We start from the raw sequence: 18,169 nt of genomic DNA on the forward strand, positions 1-18,169 counted from the left end.
TTTTTGTCATGCGCTATGGCATGGATCTTAGTTCCCCAAGCAGGGATTGAATCCGTGCCCCCTGCATTGGAAGCAAAGAGTCTTAACCACTGGACCACTAGGAGAGTCCCTAGAGTCAGATCTTAAATACACGCTGTGTCTTGTAAGTTCACAGTCTTAATAAAGAAAAGTCAGCGGCTGATATTACTACCTGGAATAAGAGAACGATCAATTAAAGTCGTGTATGCCACAGCCCACATCCACAAAATGCCATAAAACAGTCATTCTTCCCCACTCCATCATCCACAGAAAACATGCAGAATGCATGTTAATTCCCTCTGGAGACAAAAGATAAGTTATATCCAAATAGTGTGTGAGCACCACAAGGAAAGTTTTAGCTTGGCCACATGACATAGTGTGAAATTAAGGGAAGCCAAGCTTTACTCTCTGTATCCTTTGTGGTCTTAACACTTTTAAATAAAGGGCACAGATCAAGGCAATGACTACAGAAAAGTCTGTTTTAGTTCATTAAACATTAATATGCCTTTCAAGGTTGGAGAGACTTTCAACACAAATAACACAGATAGGATCATGTCTATTTCTTACAAACAATGCTGATGAGGACGGCTCGACAAGTCGCACAACACACACACCTGCAGTGAAGACAAAGGGAAAATAACTCGTTTTTCCCCACAGGGAAAAAGTGAACTTTTTTCCCTTGCTGAGTCTGTGGTGTCTAGATTGATGTTTACAATTACTTTGTGTCTCAGGAGATGAAAGGAAGAGGTGCCTGAAGTAATTGCTATCTGGAGCCAAATCTTATTTACTCACGTGTACCTGGACTATCAGTCAAGTAGGCGTTGTAGCTCTAAGATGTTTGCTTAGAACTGAATGAAAAGAAAAATACACAAAAACTTTTATGCCGTCTTTTGGTTCAGTGCTGTAAACAATAGAAAGGAACCTCCCTAAATTATCTCCAACTCAGATCTCTCTTCTGAGCTTTGGACCTTGATAACCAGCTGCCTATACAGTCCCATGCCACAGGCACCTCCAGGCAAACTTGCAGTAGACTCACCACCATGCCCCGCCCCCGGCTTCTCTCTCTGTCACAGCCACTACCCTAGATACAGCCAGCATCACCCACCATTGAACCCCTCTAGCAGCCACTCAGCCAGGTTCCTAACCAGAGGCCATCCACCAAAGAAAATCCCATCACGGTAATGCCTTTGCAGAAAGCCTGTCAAGTGTTTCAGTGCTCTTCGGGTTGAAAACAGCCTTTTTTATTTTAAATATTTTATTTTATATTGGCATATAGCTGGAAGAAATACCAACAACCTCAGATACGCAGGTGATATCACTCTGATGGCAGAAACTGAAGAGGAACCAAAGAGCCTCCTGATGCGGGTGAAAGAGGAGACAGCTAGCTTAAAACTCAACACTCAAAAAACTAAGATCATGGCATCCAGTCCCATCATTTCATGTTAATAGATGGGGGAAGAAATGGAAGCAGTGACAAATTTTCTTTTCTTGCGTTCCAAAATCACTGTGGACCATGACTGTGGAGTCATGAAATTAAAAGATGCTTGCTCCTTGTAAGGAAAGCTATGATAAACCTAGACAGAGCATTAAAAAACAGAGACGTTACTTTGCCAACAAAGATCCATCTAGTCAAAGCGATGGTTTTTCGAATGATTGTGTATGGATGTGAGAGTTGGGCCATAAAGAAGGTTGAATGTTGAAGAATTGATACTTTCACATAGTGGTGCTGGAGAAGACTCTTGAGAGCCCTTTGGACAGCAAGGAGATCAAACCAGTTAATATCAAAGGAAATCAACCTTGAATATTCATTGGAAGGATTGATGCTGAAGCTGAAGCTCCAGTACTCTGGCCACCTGATGTGAAGAACTGACTCACTGGAAAAGACCCTGATGCAGGGAAAGGAGAAGGGGCGGCAGAGGATGAAATGATTAGAGAGCATCATCGACTCAATGGGCATGAATTGAGCAAACTCTGGAAGACAGTGAAGGACAGGAAAGCCGGGCGTGCTGCAGTCCCCAGGGTCGCAGAATCGGACACGACTTAGTGACTGATCAATAGCCAGTTAACAATTCTGTGATAGTTTCAGGTGGACAGCAGAGAGACTCAGCCATGCGTATACACGTGTCCGTTCTCCACCAAACTCCTCTCCCATCCAGGCTGCCATACAACACTGAGCAAAGTTCCCTGTGCTATATAATAGGATCTTGCTGGTTATTCATTTTACATATAGCAGTGTATACATGTCCATCCCAAACTCCCTAACCATCATTTCATTAATTAAAAACGCTGGTTTGTAAAACACTAAACATTTGGTTTTAAAAACATTTGCCTTTTAAACTGCATTTTGGCCTCCTTTCTATCCAACAATCCAGTGTCTTGAATGTCAAATGTGGCATGTTCAGTCTTCACTATGCCATTGCCATTGTCTTGAACACTCTTCACTCCTCCTCATTGGGATAACTCTTGATCCTCTCAGGTTTTTGTTTAGAAGTCACTTGTGCCAGGGAGTCTCCTGTCTTCTCCATCAGAGCCCTCTCTCCCTCCAGCCTCGGCAGGCTTGCATCTCCCATAGGCTCTGAGCTCTCTAAGGGGGGGAATTCAACCTCCTTTATTCACTGATATTTTCCTAACAATGCCTGGCCATAGGGTGCTCAATTAACATTTGTGGAATGAATGAACATCCTGTAAAATAGGACCTTTAATTCGCCAGAGCAAATGAACAAATACAGGAAGTCCCCCTACACATGAACCTTCAAGTTGCGAACTTTCAAAGGTGCGAACGTGCTTTCCTGTGTCCAGACACAAAAGTTAGTTCACACGTCTGAACTGTCATGTGTGTGCAGCCTCTACAAGTGGTTGTGTTTTTGTGTACTTTATTATACAGTGCTATGTACAGCGGGCTTTACAGGTGGCTCAGTGGTAATGAATCAGCCTGCCAGTGCTGGAGATACAGGTTCGATCCCTGGGCAAGGGAAGATTCCTTGGATGACGAAATGATAACCCACTCCAGTATTCTTGCCTGGGAAATCCCATGGACAGAGGAGCCTGGCGGGCTACAGTCCATGGGGTCACACAAGAGTCAGACATGACCGAGCAACTAAGCATGCACACACGCACTGTGCAGCGTACAGTAACACAATATTTTTATTTTGAACCCAGAGTGTCCTGAAGCAGGTATAAAGGCAGCAGTAATATAGCTGATATTACTGTGCTGCTGCTGCTGCTAAGTCGCTTCAGTCATGTCCGATTCTGTGCGACCCCAGAGACGGCAGCCCACCAGACTCCCCCGTCCCTGGGATTCTCCAGGCAAGAACACTGGAGTGGGTTGCCATTTCCTTTTCCAATGCATGAAAGTGAAGTCGCTCAGTTGTGTCCAACTCTTAGCGACCCCACGGACTGCAGCCTACCAGGCTCCTCCATCCATAGGATTTTCCAGGCAAGAGTACTGGAGTGGGGTGCCATATTACTGTACTATAAGATTCTTCTGGAAATAGAACTGCCTTATGACCCAGAAATCCCACTGCTGGGCATATACACTGAGGAAACCAGAATTGAAAGAGACACGTGTACCCCAATGTTCATCGCAGCACTGTTTATAATAGCCAGGACATGGAAGCAACCTAGATGTCCATCAGCAGACGAATGGATAAGAAAGCTGTGGTACAAATACACAATGGATTATTACTCAGCCATTAAAAAGAATACATTTGAGTCAGTTCTAATGAGGTGGATGAAACTGGAGCCTATTATACAGGGTGAAGTAAGCCGGAAAGAAAAACACCAATACAGAATACTAATGCATATATATGGAATTTAGAAAGATGGTAATGACAACCCTATATGTGAGACAGCAAAAGAGACACAGATGTATAGAACAGTCTTTTGGACTCTGTGGGAGAAGGCAGGGTGGGAAAATAAATACATAAAAATGTTTTCTTAATTTTTTGTTTTTGTGTTTTGTATATATTATTAACTTAATATAGCACAGTTACAATTACAAACCTATTATAGTACTATATGGCAAATTGTGTAAGTTGGGTGAAAAGTGTTAGTTGCTCAGTCATGTCTGACTCTTTGGGACACCATGGATTGTAGCCCACCGGGCTCCTCTGTCCACAGAATTTTCCAGGCAAGAAAAATTTTCAGGGTTGCCATTTCCTTCTCTAGAGGATCTTCCTAACCCAGGGGTTGAACCCAGGTTTCCTGCATTGTAGGTGAATTCTTTACCATCTGAGCCATCACTGCTTACCAAGGTTGACTTTGTTGGACTTAGGAACAAACTGGACTCACCAGTGTGCCGTCAGAATGGAATCATTTGTATGTAGGGAACTGACTGTGTGTCTTTGTGGTGGGTGAGTTAGAAGACCATAGTCCTTAGCAGCAGGGAGTGGGGGTTACAAAGCCTCAGGAGAATGAAGAAGATGTCTTTGCACTAAAATGACTGTGGAGGGCAGCCATTTGAATCTGGAGCAAGCCCACAGGGGCGAGGGAAAGCCACTACCATGAACTCCAAGAGATTTTTTTACTTTCACTTTTAAAATACTTTGCCTGCAGGCTTTTCCAGGTTAGATGTGCATCAGATTTATCCAAGGAAATTGAAAGATACTGAGGCTCGGTCTCACCTCCCATTTATCGAATCAGAATTTCCGGTGGGTGACCCCTAGACACCAGCACTGTCTCTTTTTCTTTCTCATTTTTCAGTGGACTATATTTTTTAGAGTAGTTTTCAGTTCACAGCAAAATTGTGCAGAAGGTACAGAGGTTTACATATACCCCCCGCTCCATCCACGCATCGCACCAGTGTTTTTGAAAACCTCTACAGGTCTCGGCAATCTGCAGGTTGTTTTTTGCTTATGTCAGTGTTTTAGCAAACGGTGATTCGTGGTTAGATACAACACTATCTTACTTCATCCTTACAGCCACCCTGTGAGGTATGTGAGTCCTGTTTTCACAGACAAGGAAACTAAGGATTAGGGAAATTAAGAGATCTGCCTAAAACCACGCGTCAGGGAAATAGTGGATTGCAATCCAGACCAAGAAAAAGTGTGTGTCCTTGTGTGTACGCTCAGCTGATTCAGTCGTGTCTGACTCTTTGCGACCCCATGGACTGTAGCCCGACAGGCTCCTCCATTCACGGACTCCTTCAGGCAAGAATACTGCAGTGGGTTGCCATGCCCTCCTCCAGGGGATCTTCCCAACCCAGGGGTCAACCCCACGTCTTTGTCTCTTGCATTGACAGGTGGGTTCTTTACCACGGAGCCACCTGGGAAGCCCTGTGTGCCCTTGAGCTAATTAACTTTACGGCAAGAGAGAGGTCATAATACAAAAGGTGGTCACAAGATTTTAACGAACATAACGTTCACCCCACAGTTCAATAAATGGGAGTTTATCATACAGAAATGTTAACATAAATGTACAAAGACACATACACAGGTATATGTTGTACTTCATTTATACTAGGGCAAAACTGAAAACAAGCGCAAATTCTCCCAGAAGGAGACTGATTGTATTAAGTTCATTCATAAACTGAAACACCAGGCTAGGAAGTTGATTTTTTTCCTTTCCCTTTTTAAAGGTATATATGTATACATAAAAGCTAGTAAGACATTGATGTCTGGTTAAAGACAGTTTTGTGATTTTACACCCTCTACTTGGCTTCATCAGCAGTAATGAGAGATTAAAAATGAAAGACAGCATGACATTTCTTTTTGGTAGCTTTGAAGATTTTCACTTATCATTATTATACTTGATAAGGAATGGGATAGCTGTGCTCAAAAACAGGTAAGCATTTCTGTGAACTAAAAGTGTAACAGAACAACAGGACTTCATAGTGGTGAGTGGAGCCAGAAGTGAATTCTTCTGCTGGTATTTTAAGGCTGTGAACCAATACTGGAATCGAAGAAACCAAATGAAAACAGAATTCAAGGGCAAAATATAGATATTTTCAGCAATCAAAAACAAAGGTTTTACTCACTTATAGATACACATTGAGTAAAATCAAAGAGAAGAACTGAATGAAAGAGAACTGGCTAAGCAACGGATAAAATATGCTGGTAAATCCAACTACTTACTGCAAGCATAAATGATCATCATAAATGATATTTTCAACTTAATGCTGAAACTGAAACTTGAAACAACAGAGAGGAAGTTATAAATTGAGGAGTTCAGTGGGTCTCTAAACTCTTCCATGTCCTTGTCTTTTTCAAGAGAGTAAACTTTGTTAGGCAGATAGTAAATTATCTTCATTAATATTATGCTTTGCCACCAATAGGACAGAAACCAGCAGAAAATAAAAGTTTCACAAAGGATACAGAAAACTTTCTGGACAAAAGAAGAAGCTGTAAAGGAAAAATCCATACAGACAGATGCCAAATAAAAAGCACAAATATATTACTTAATTAGAATAAGGTACACTGTTTAACTTTTCTTATTTAAAACTGATAGACTGGATTAAAGAACAAAAAGACTTATAAACATAGCTGTAAACAAAACTGGAGGAAAACAGGTAAAATACAAGGATGCAAGAAGGCTATATGAAGCCAATAAGGAAGAAGGAAGGTGGTGTAGAATGGATATAGACTATATATCAAACTGCTGACTCGTTACGTCCTAGAGATGGGATTAGGAGGAAATTTTACCTCCTTTGCTACGCGTTTCTTCCACATACTAATTTGCTATAGTTTACTGTTTTTTTTTTTTTTTTCCAAGTAGCATGTATTACTTTTGTAAATAGGAAGAAAAACAAAATCAGGTTAACTTCCTTCTATAAATGACATCTTTAAAAAAACTAGTGTTAAATCATTTTGACTGGGCCTTTCTGTACTTTTCTTTCAAAAAATACATAAACATTCTTAAGAACGACTTCATAGTTAGTCTTTAACAAGCATTTTCAAAATTTCTGTTGGAAAAATAAAGTTCAAATATAGATTTAGTATATATCAGTTTAAAGGCATGTTTTGACATTTTTTCCCCTTGCCAACTATAATTGCCTCAGAAAGAAGAAAGAAAAGACAGGACATGTCTAAAAATGCTTATAACTTAAGGACTGAACCTTTCCAAGATTTCAGCTGAGAATATGTGGGGAGCTTTTCTCCAGAAAAGACAATGGTATCAGAGATTCTACTGTCAATCTGGTTTTACTCCCAAACTCTGATTTTGTCGTTTTCAGGGTTGCTATAAGTTTAAAATAAAATTTAAATGTCAAGATCATTAGAGTTTTCTACCATCCAGTAGCCTCTGAAGAAGGCTTCCTGAATATTATTTATTCAACAAACACTGTTGAGAACCCACCTCTAGAAGAGGGTTTTTAAGACTTTTAATATTTGTTTCATATAAACAAGGGACAGGAAGGAAAGCTGATCATAACTCACTAATTGATTTCTCAACTCAATGGATTCAATGTACAATTCCCTAACCACTATTCTTTATGGCATCTAAAACCTAATATAATGATAAACACTAGAGAAATAAAAGATATTTTGTACATGTGAAGAAGATATTTACTATCTCATATGTGTAACAGAAAAAAGATCTGAAAACAACTTAAATGCTCATCAGTAGGGAATTTTTAAAATACGTTACAGCCACATTGTGAAATATTGTGTAGCCACTGAAAAGAATTAGTCAGGTTTATGGGTACCATCATAAACTTTTTCATGATACACTGTTCCGTGAAGTAAGCATAACATAAAATAATATTCATAACACGGTCATTCAGTCATGTCTGACTCTTTGTGATCCCATGAACTGTAGCCTGCCAGGCTCCTCTGTCCATTGAATTCTCCAGGCAAGGATACTGGAGTGGGTTGCTATCCCCCTTCTCCAGGGGATCTTCCCAACCCAGGGATCAAACCTGGGTCTCCCGCATTGCAAGCAGATTCTTTTACCATCTGAACCAGCAAGGGAATGACAAGTAAAATAGTAAACATTAATTGAGTATTTTTAGTGTGCCTGAATTGTTTTAAGGACTAATAACCCTTTGAGGTAGGTTTGTTATCATCTCTACTATACAGATAAAGAAACTGAAGTCCAGGAATTCAAGATCAATAGCCAGTAAGTGGGAAGGAAGACAGACTGTCTCCCACATTCTAGGAAATATGTGCTTGTTGCTTCTTTGCTATAACAACAATTAATTCTAGTCAAAGTCAAAAGAAATGTGTGCACATGACTGTGTATACAGAAAAGCCACACACGGTACTCAAGTGACCTCAAGGGAGACGGATGGGTTTGACAAGGGAGCTAAGGCTACTGCCATTTAGGTGATGTTTTTCTATTTGGTTCTCATGCAATAATTTTGTAATAAAAATGTTAATACTAAGCAAGAGTTAATCTGCACAACATACCTCCATGAACCACAGCCTCAAAATACTAAATCTAATATTTCTTAAAATATTAGATTTAAGAAAAGTATTTATGACAAAGCAGAGAGTCTTTTCTCTCTTGTTAAGATCGGAAACATTTTAAACTCGTTAAAGATTCTGGCCTCTTTACCACCTTGCTGCAGTATTTTGCAGTGCTGTGGAGGAGTGTGCTTTCCAGGGAACTGAGTAGTTACTGTGCTTTTCAAAAAATCATTATCTAAGAGTTTGCAAGGCCCTACAGAGTTGGTCTCTTTCCATATTCACATATGGAAGTTGTGAATCCAGTTGACATATATCCATGTGGATATCCATATATCCACATATCCAGTTGACAGTCAAGCACGTCCAGCCGGCTCACACTTCCCACGTCGCACTTTTCACACTCTGTTCACTCACTCACTCCTCTCCCTCATTAGGCAGAGACACCCCCAAAGGCAGAAATCAAGTACTGTTCATCCGTTATCATCTGTAAACTCCAATGAGAAGCATAGAGCCTGACACATGAGATAAAAAAAAAAAAGTATGCAGACTGCTTCCAGTGTTACCAATACAAATCATCACATTTAGGGCTTCCCTGATGGTCCAGTGGCTAAGATAAATAAATAATAACACACCAATAAATAATACAGTTAGTGTAAGAGTAATATTATGACGTAATTGCTACTTTTGCTGAGTGTCTGCCTCTTTAGGTCACATCAGAATCTCTAGAATCTTGTTATATTAACCTATGGTGCTCCCAACAGCCTATAGATTAATAGGCTTCTAAGGTCATTGTTTTTATCTGCTGTTTACAAACCAAATGAAATGTAGACTTAGATTAAATAATTATCTTAAGGTTACATAGCGTGGATGTAGTAGATGCAGGATTCAAGCCTAAGTCTCTAAGACTGCAAAAGCTGTGTTTCTTTTCATGATGTAGTGCTGTCTCTGAAAATAATTAAATAATGGAAAAGTTTGCACTTTAAGAATATTGTTTTAAAAAGAAGCTTAATGAGCATCTGTAAAGACAGAGCCCGAATATTCCATGTAAGAGAAAAATTAGAATATGTTATAGATCAATATTTTTCAGTTATGAAGAAAAATGTCTTTATTAAAAATAAAAACAAGATCAGACCTTTATAGAAAGAAAAGAAAAATAAGGTGTCACGTTATGCTTAATTTCTCCATTCCTTTAAAATTGTTACTGCTCCCCAAATCACCCATCAGAAGGCAGGCATGTACATTTTTGTTCCTGCTGACTAAAGAGAATTTCATAAGTAAGATTTCAGAATCCATAGAGACTTTGACATCAGGATGATTTATGTGGGAATCCCAAAAGAGTACGGCCAACGTGGTGTCAAACACAGTCTGTGTGAGGTCTCAGGAATAAAGGCATGTGGTTGACACTGGAAAAACAAATAACCTTGACCACAGACTGTTCAATAATTGACACTTGAAACACGCCTGCAGGCAGCAAAGAAAGGGATTCTAGAATAAAGAGCTAAAGCCATTCCATTTCCAGCTGAGACAATGGGCTCCCTTTGTGTAAGAATCCTCCTTCCTCGTTTTCCCCTGTATTACTCAGTAGCAGCGGGTGATTCTGCTTTATTGCTTTTTAGTGTAGACCCTCAAAAGTGGTCCAGGGCTCTTCCATCCTCTTGTAGTGTGATGAGGAAACACAAAACAAAACAAAACAAAAGAAGCTCTCCTACAAGCCATGAGTGAAGGCCCCTTTCAGTCATTTCAGAAATGCCTGACACTGGGAAAGTCAACCTCTTTGGTTCTTAGGTTTCTGGTCTGCAATATGGAGAATCCAGCCCAGCTGTGCAAAGTCAGGTCACTAAGCTCTCAGGTCTCTGCACATCCCCTTCCTGGCCTTCTCAGGTTGGTGCTTTTCTTATTGATAATGATACTAGTTGGCAGCTATTTCTCTCATTTAACATCCATGTGACCTGTTTATGCTGACTATCCCCATTCTTTATTGCAAGGAAAATAGTTGCTTCCTCTCAAGGAAAAATAGGAGTCAGAAAATCATTCTTTCTTATAAATGGTTTGCACAGTAAGGAGAAACCATAAGCACAGAAGATAAAAATATAGACATTACGATTTTCAAACGATTTCTCATATTCAGATAAAATTTACTCAGTAATATATCTGGGTCCCAAGATAACATCGTATTTCACCCTTTCAACTTGTGCTTTGTCTTAATTTATAGAGAAGAGCTGTCTGATATTTTTAAAAAGCAAGATTAAAAAAAAATAAAGCCATATAACCTCCTGGGATAAAAGGGATAGCTTCAAGTGTCTGGGGGCTCTGGAAGCATTTGGCATGGCTGGTATGCTACTTGGGGTGAGGAGATGGGGGAAAAGGGAAAACAGAAGGCATCAGCCAGGGACTTCCCTGGTGGTCCAGTGGCGAAAATTCTGAGCACCCAATGCAGGGTACCCAGGTTCAATCCCTGGTCAGGGAACTAGATCCCACATGCCACAACTAAGACCCAGTGCAGTCAAATAAATACAAATAAAAAAGAAGGCAACGGCAGGGCACGTGTGCTATGCCAAGGGGTTGGAAGCTTACCCCAGAAGTTATCCCATAACAAGTGGGTTCAGTTTCAAGAAGGGGAGGGATGTGATGAAACATGCATGTACAGGGTCTAGAGGATGGATGCCCATGGCAGGTGGCAAACTGGAAGCAGAGAGACTAGTTAGCAATCTCAGGAATTTAGCCCAGATAATGAAGCTGGCTGTGTGCTTCTCCAGTGGCTCAGCAGTAAAGAATCTGCCTGCAATGCAGGAGCCTCAGGTTTGATCCCTGAGTCAGGAAGATCTCCTGGAGGAGGGCATGGGAAGCCACTCCAGTATTCTTGCCTGGAGAATTCCACGGACAGGGGAGCTTGACGGGCTACAGTCCATGGGGTCACAAAGAGTCGGACATGGCTGAAGCGACTTGGCACGCGTGCATGGGCGTGAAGCTGGCTAGCACAAGATGGGAGCGGTTCTGATGGGTGTAAAAGACAGCAAACGCATCACATTTGGAGGTATAAGGGAGACAGAATCAAGGATTTGGGGTGGAGAGTGGAAGAAGAAAGTCTAGTCATGGTAGAACTAGTCACCAAGATTAAGGAATCAGGAGGAAGGACGTCCCTGGTGGTCCAGTGGCTAAGACTCCACATTCCCCATGCAGGGTCCTAGTTTCAATCCCTGGTCAGGGAACTAGATCCCACATGCCAGCAACTAAAGAACCCACATGCCATGACTTGGTGCAGCCAAATAAATAAATAGCAAATAAAGTAATTAAAAAAAATACAGGACGAAAACCAGGTTAGAGCAAGGACTACTGTTCTCTATTTTTTCCCTTGATTTGCATTGATTTCTTTCAGAAGCTAAGGCCTTAGGGCCACGGTGACTCATATGTCTATAGTACTTTCCTTGTTTCAAAAGAAAAATAAGAAACAGACCCCTCACATAACTCAATTATCGGGTCCCCCACAATGATAACACAAGAGTTTAATGGAGTTTCCCTCTTCACAGAAATGTCGAGGGATATCATGTTTTGAACACGGTAATGAAATTGTCCTCAGAGAATTAATCAAACCTCTCCTGCTAATAGTTTATTTGTCCTCTTGGTATATTGAAGTAAGTCTGGTATACAGAGCTGTTAAGATGCGCTGACATTTTAAAGAACTTTATATATTCTGGACCAATATCAGTTAAGGCAAGCAAGCTAGATGCGTTGGGAGGATAATGACCCCTTGGAAAGTGGGTAAACTCTCAGTACATCCCTGTTGTGCAGAGTGCCTGCTCGCACGGTAAGTCACTTCAGTCATGTCCGACTCTGGACACGACTGTAGCCCACAAGGACTGTAGCCCACAAGGCTCCTCTGTCTGTGGGATTCTCCAGGCAAGAATACTGGGGTGGGTGGTCATTTCCTTCTCCAGGGGATTTTCCCGACCCAAGGATCAAACACGCATCTCCTGCGGCTCCTTGCATTGGCAGGTGGATTCTTGACCACTGAGCCACTGGGAAAGCCCATTGTGTAGTGTAGACAGTATTTTACCAGTTTACTGAGCTCGGGACCACACACCACAGATCCACAAAGTGTAGACGTGGCATCTATACCCGCTACAATTTTCTTCTGTACTTCGAGGATCACCTTGCAGCATTGAGAATGCAAAGCTTTTTAAAGCTTTCCCTGGTGGTGGGTGCAATCCTGAAAAATCACCCTTCTGAATAAGCGTGATTCTCAAACAATGACAACAAAAGAAGAACGGGTTTCTTGATGGCATTTTGACCGCAGAGTTCCAGCTTTGTGGCATCCTTCCTGAGATTGTAAAGCAGGTTGTTTGTGAAACACCCTCAGGGAAATGGAAGCTGAGATATATTTCAGCCCTATGAAGTGTAAAGAGAAAGCTATTTTTCTCTCGCTGGGTCAATATACTGACTCTTCTGAGTTTTAAGTACTGACTAGTAAAGCTCTACCAGTCGTTTGATTTCTTTCCCCAGGACTGTGTTTAACTACATGATTGCTGACCTGTCCTGTGATTTGGCTCATCCGGACACTGTAGTGGTCTTCACGGTGATGAGCCTGTCACAGCCGGAGGGGATATGTGACAATGCACATCAGTTTCTGGGCTGCCAACTCCCATGACTCAGTCTTCCTGACTCTTGGTGTGGCTTTTCTGGAACCTCAGGCCGCACTCGATGTTGTTTTGAAAACACCCATTGCATGTGGCTTCCCTGGTGGCTCAGAGGTTAAAGAGTCTGCCTGCAACGTGGGAGACCCGGGTTCGATCCCTGGGTCGGGAAGATCCCCTGGAGAAGGAAATGGCAACCCACTCGAGTATTCTTGCCTGGAGAATCCCATGGAGGGAGGAGCCTGGTAGTCTACAGTCAACGGGGTTGCAAAGAGTCAGACACGACTGAGCTATTTCACTTCACTTCATTGCATGTGGAGCCTGGTTTTATCAGTGGCTAACTTGTATCCCTTTGCCTATTTTCTTGCGGAAATCCTCTATAGATTGGGCCTGTCTTGTTCATCACGGTGTCCTTGGAGCCTTCAGGGGTGCATGCTACTCAGGAAAGGTACTACTAAGTGTTATGTGGTGTTGATGTATGTATATATATACACACATATACATATCTATATACATATATATATATATATATAGAGAGAGAGAGAGAGAGAGAGAGAGGGTGAGTGAGTGAGGGCAGGAGAAATCCTTTCTCTCTTTCACCCTAGCACAGCATTTGGGGCATTAGAGATGCTCAGAAAATGTTTTAAATAAGCAAATGTCTGAATATATATTATTTCAGTCGTCTGTCTCACTACATCAGAATGAAGACCTGTTTCTTAGGAAAAGGATGAAGCGATGCTTTATGTCTCTAGAAGTGTGAAGGGGAAAGTTTTACCCATAATTTTAAGTGCTTCAAACTGCTACAAATGGCCCGAAGAAAAGAGGTTTGTTTAGTTTTAGCTACACTTTATAATCCTAACATACATTATCATTGTGATCTTTGTAGCACAATGTAGCTCGCTGGTTTTATCAAATGATATTACCTGTATTCTTTATTGGGTAATTTTGTATCTCTCGAGGTCAGTAGCAAGTTTCTTGATGTCATTTAAAGGCAGATTCAAAAGGCCAATGACAAAAAAAGGTATGTATATGACTGATAAACTAGGAATAAAGGGAGAGAAGAGATGCAAACGTCTGCTTCAGTAAGGCAGAATGAAGACCTGCTTCTTAGGGAAATCATAAAATTCATGAGCCTCCTGTGAAAGGTAACAGCTACCTGTGCAGAGCAAGGAAGATATCCCGAGAACACGGTGGCCCTTCAGGACTTCTAATCTGAGATCTACCTTCATTTGGTGACAAGTGTCGTAGAAAACCTAACTAACAAGTGTCACATTTCTACGGTGACCAGTTGCTCAACCAAATGTCTCAGAAAATAGTACATAAATTCCAAAATGCTTTCTTAACTTTTCATTCTAAAACAATTAAAGAAGATGCTGTTGTCTAATTAGTAATCAATTTATGAAGCATATATTTTCAACAGACCACAGGTACATATATGTGCACTGTCTGGACTTACTAAATAAACACTCAGACCTCTGTGATTTCACTGTAGTGTTTCATAGATTCTGACCTCTGTTTGCATCATGGAGCATGCAGGTCAAGGCTTTAAAAGTCCTGTTTTCAGCTAAGATGTAGCCTCAGCTTATCGGCATTTTCTTTGTGTTTTATGATTTAGACAAAAGGATACGTTAAACCTCTGTTGCTGGTGAATAATTTGGAGTTTCTGATGCTGACACTAAGATTTACTAAGATATCTTTTCTAATGGTTTGATCTCTAATGAAGTTTGTTGTTTTTTAAATTGTAATATCTCTTTTAATAATAATTTCAAGCTTATTGAAATTGGGCTTATTAAAATCTGAAGTCTAGGATCTGAGAAGTTGCTTCTCACATTTATGTGATTTTTAGCACTAACGTGGAGTTCACCTGTGACTGAGATCTTGAGGTTTCTAATGTTTTTAGTGACTTGCTTCCAGGGATTTAGTGATATAAATCAGCAATATTTATCCTTCAACATCTACAAGACGGTATTACATAGCCAGCATTCTCTCTCTCCTGTGGAAAAGATGGGAGTGAGGCAGATAGCATTACCGTGCAAAAGACAAAACAAACACAAGATGCCATTTATCCATAAGGGCTTGACAGGACAGTTCCAGTCTAGTCCTTCAGACGGGAAAACCTTCCACTAGGCACTTTGCTAAATGGTGTGGAAAAGCAATGCTTTACTTTGTACAACTGAACTGCCAGACTCCACTCATATGTTCTCCTAGTGATCCTGGAGGAATTTTAACTGATAAAGGTGAACCAAAATAATTCATGCACTAGTTAGCCGAATATCTGTAACTGCTAACATTTGAAGTATTCTAGGATCATCAAGTGCAACATGCATAGAAAAGTATACAGCTTGTTTCATCTCTACTAGGATGCCTCATGCTATTTTTGAATATTATAGTATAAAATATACACTCTATAATAACTGTTCAATATACATGCTGCCGGTACACTATGATGTGGGCAACATACCGATTGTGCCATGGACTCTGTGTTGTCAGCCTGGCAAATTCTTCTCAGCTATTTGACCTTGAGCAGGTTACCTGGCCGCTCAAAGATAATAAAACTGAGTATAACAGAACCATGCTCATAGTCTGTGTGTCTCTGTATTAAATGAAATCATTTAAGTAAAAGGCTTAGCACAGCTAAGCTACTGTTATCATATACAATAGTTATATGTAACTATGCATGCATGCTAAGTCGCTTCAGTCATGTCTGACTCTCTGCTCCTCCATGGACTGTAGCCCAGGCTCCTCTGTCCATGTGGATTCTCCAGACAAGAATTCTGGAGTGGGTTGCCATGCCCTCCTCCAGGGGATCTTCCCGACCCAGGGATTGAACCTGCATCTCTTATGTCTCCTGCATTGGCAGGTGGGTTCTTTACCACTAGGGCCACCTGGGAAGCCCCTATTAATGACTATAGATTATAGTTATTGGGCTTCCCAGGTGGCTCCTGTAATGTCAATACAGGAGACATGGGTTTGATCCCTGGGTTGGGAAGATGTACTAGAGGAGGAAATGGCAACCCACTTCAGTTTCCTTGTTACAGTTATTATTATATGACATATATGCTGTCTATAGAGACCTGAAAAACAAAGATATGAGTTGACTTAATACTGCAAACAGTACGATCTGTTCAATACTGCAGCCTTAGTATCTTAGAATCACTCTAGAAGACAACACAGCTGTTAGCTTACACTCCATGAGTTTGAGAGCTTACTTCTGGGTGAACCGTTCCCAAGCCCTGGCACGGTTCCCTGTGCTCACTTTCTTGGGAGCCATAAGGTCATTCTTCAATGCAAATTATATAAAATGGTGAGCTGTTGTCATAGAGAACTCTGGAGCTCTTCTTGCCTTTTCTGGTAATGGTGGTGAATGTTTTCATGCGACTGGCAGAAGAGATTCAAGTGGCTGCTTGCCAAGTTCGTGTGTGTACAAAGGAACAAAGCTCTGAATGCCTTTCCTGCTGTGAGCAGTACACTGTATCAACAGTTTCAAAAAAACTAGTTCACAGCAGCATTGTGGCAAAGTCCTTTAGAGCCGATGACCATACCAGCTTGAGTCAAAGGTACCCCATTGCTAATGACCCCATCCCAGCAGCCTCAGACCCTTACTCACTTGCCTTTATTTTAATGCATGCCCCTGTACCCCCAGCTCCACGTGGAGCTGTTCCCAATGAATAGCTGGCCTTCTAGGCTCTGTGTCCAGCCAGGTCCAGAATTAAGAGAGGACTGGGGTTGGGGACCCTGTGGGTCCTCCCATGGTCAAGCCTGGAAAGTCTCCCTTCTCCGGACCCTCCTAATCATATTTAGGGAATGACTCACTCATTCACATTCACAAACACTCTTTTTCTTCCTGCCCTCCCCCACTCATGAGTTTGTCAAAAATAAATTGATCCTGTAATTGCCCAACTCCTCTCCTGAAACTATTACAATTTGAAAAATGATATGAAGGGGCCCTTTATCATAATATGGTTTATGTTTAACCCAAAGGATGTACAAAATGAGGGAAGTAGACCACACCATTTTAGTTTTTAGTCATTTTAACAAGAGGCAACATTTAAAACCAGTTTGTTTTAAAGGTCTAAAGTCCCTTCTCCAGTACTTTGGCCACCTGATGCAAAGAGCTGACTCATTAGAAAAGACCCCGATGCTGGGAACGATTGAAGGCAGGAGGAGAAGGGGATGACAGAGGATGAGACGGTTGGATGGCATCACCGACATGAGCTTGAGCAAGCTCTGGGCGATGGTGAAGGACAAGGAAGCCTGGCGTGCTGCAGTCCATGGGGTCGCAAAGAGTCGGACACGACTGAGCGACTGAACTGAACTGAACTGCCATCTTCTGTCTCCATTTTACTGTCCCAAATGATCATTTATAAATTATTCTCCTTTAACTTTTTATGTACTTAGGTTTTTTTCCCCGAAATAGATTTTAAGCTTCGTGAGATCTTGGCCTCCACATTAAATGTCTCTATAGTTCCCACATGTTACACTTAGTAAGTACAGAATAAATACTCACTGTGTGTGTGGTACGTGAGGTTAACTATTTTTTTAAAAGGCAAGACATTTCCTATATGTTTTCCTTTATCTTATTTTTGTTTTCAAAGAGTGTAATATCTACATCATTAAACTAGTAGTCTTCCCATGTGGAAAAACTGGTATAATCTTTCTATTCAGCGCATTCTTGCAATGCCTCCCACAGACTAGAAACTCATTAAACATCCATTAGCTTTCACTGAATCCTTAGCATTATCAACTATATTAAACAGTCTGTTAATGGCTTCAATGCATTAATATTCTGAGCAGTTAGAAACTCATTTTTCCATTTCTTGATTTTTAATATTGTTCTAACTCAAGCATACTACATACAGAATGTAACTTTGTCATCATTTCTTGGCCTTTTGGCTAAGATGAGGAATGTCATTCTTGGCAGAATGTCACTTCATCAAGCTGTTAATTTAACTGAGTTTGGCCATTCCTTACATATTGACCTGGCATTACTTAACTGGTGAGGTGAAGGTGAAAGTTGCTCAGTCATGTCCAACTCTTTGCAACCCCATGGACTATACAGTCCACGGAATTCTCCAGGCCAGAATACTGGAGGGGCTAGCCTTTCCATTCTCCAGGGGATCTTCCCAACCCAGGGATTGAACCCAGGTCTCCTGCATTGCAGGCGGATTCTTTACCAGC

At 41.2% G+C, this 18,169-nt stretch overlaps 1 protein-coding gene across 1 annotated transcript in view; it reads right to left on the reverse strand.

The window, feature by feature from the left end:
* Positions 1 to 18,169, reverse strand: part of FREM2 (FRAS1 related extracellular matrix 2) — a 158,457-nt gene that overhangs the window by 50,261 nt on the left and 90,027 nt on the right. The gene's annotated exons all lie outside the window — the stretch shown is intronic.

The sequence above is a fragment of the Bos taurus genome, chromosome 12 (genome assembly GCF_002263795.3).
Source record: "Bos taurus isolate L1 Dominette 01449 registration number 42190680 breed Hereford chromosome 12, ARS-UCD2.0, whole genome shotgun sequence".
Classification (NCBI taxonomy): domain Eukaryota; kingdom Metazoa; phylum Chordata; class Mammalia; order Artiodactyla; family Bovidae; genus Bos; species Bos taurus.